At 29.3% G+C, this 914-nt stretch overlaps 1 protein-coding gene across 1 annotated transcript in view; it reads right to left on the bottom strand.

Moving 5' to 3' along the window:
- LOC106468988 (carboxypeptidase D-like) overlaps nt 1-914 on the bottom strand; it is a 52038-nt gene that overhangs the window by 8694 nt on the left and 42430 nt on the right. The window lies entirely within an intron of this gene.

The following is a 914-nucleotide window of genomic DNA, read 5'->3' as shown; positions in this document are numbered from 1 at the left end:
ACGTTTTTTTCAGTAAAACTTTATAGTTTATCTGTTATTTTCTCTACCCTATCTCAAAACGGAATTGGTCAATTTGACCGACCTCGTAACCCCCCCCCCCAAATCGAAATAAATCTAAATTACCCCTTTTTTCTGTCTAGAATGACATCAAATTGTAACATGAAACTACATTTGTTTATCCTAAATAGCTTTAAACTCGTAACAGTATACATCTATCTATACTTAAATTTTATTGTTATATTTTCCTTTGAACCATGTCTAACTACTATATGCACCATTATAAGATGTAAATCACTTGGGGAACGTGCACCTCACATTACGTTAACGAATTACATTATCCACGAGTTGCTCGCACGTTTGTCTCATGAAACATTTTTATTATAATATTATTATTTAATTTACCTAATCTAATCTTTACTAACCTAAAAGGATCCCTATTTTTACATTTTAGTTACTTTTATAATTATACATAAAGAATAAACATTAAAAACAAGAAATAAAATTCTTAAACAATCTTCTTTTTTCTTGCTGTCGATTGTTGAAGAGAGTTAATCCTAATTATTACATACTAATGATAGTAATGCCCTTAATAATTTTTATTTAATTAAATAATGCACCAAAGAATATAGACTAATAACATGTAAAAAGTACACAAATTACCTCTCAAAATTTTTCTAGTTTTCTAACTATGCGATAAGAGTCATTACAAATTCATCCAAGCTGGTCATTAACTTTCTCATAGGAATGATGTTGGTACTCTGAGTGAAACTGACATTTAACTGTTCAGAACATAACATACAATACGACTTTCTGTTGGTTATAGGTAATATATAATTAAACGCAAGAAAGAACTACTAAAAAATCTGTAAATAGAGGATGTGACAGGTAGGCATGGCAGGATGGGTTTGATTTTC

Source organism: Limulus polyphemus, unplaced genomic scaffold, assembly GCF_000517525.1.
Source record: "Limulus polyphemus unplaced genomic scaffold, Limulus_polyphemus-2.1.2 Scaffold3250, whole genome shotgun sequence".
In the NCBI taxonomy this organism is placed as follows: Eukaryota; Metazoa; Arthropoda; class Merostomata; order Xiphosura; family Limulidae; genus Limulus; species Limulus polyphemus.
The sequence above is the reverse complement of the archived record's forward strand: the minus strand, read 5'-3'. Positions and strand labels throughout refer to the sequence as shown.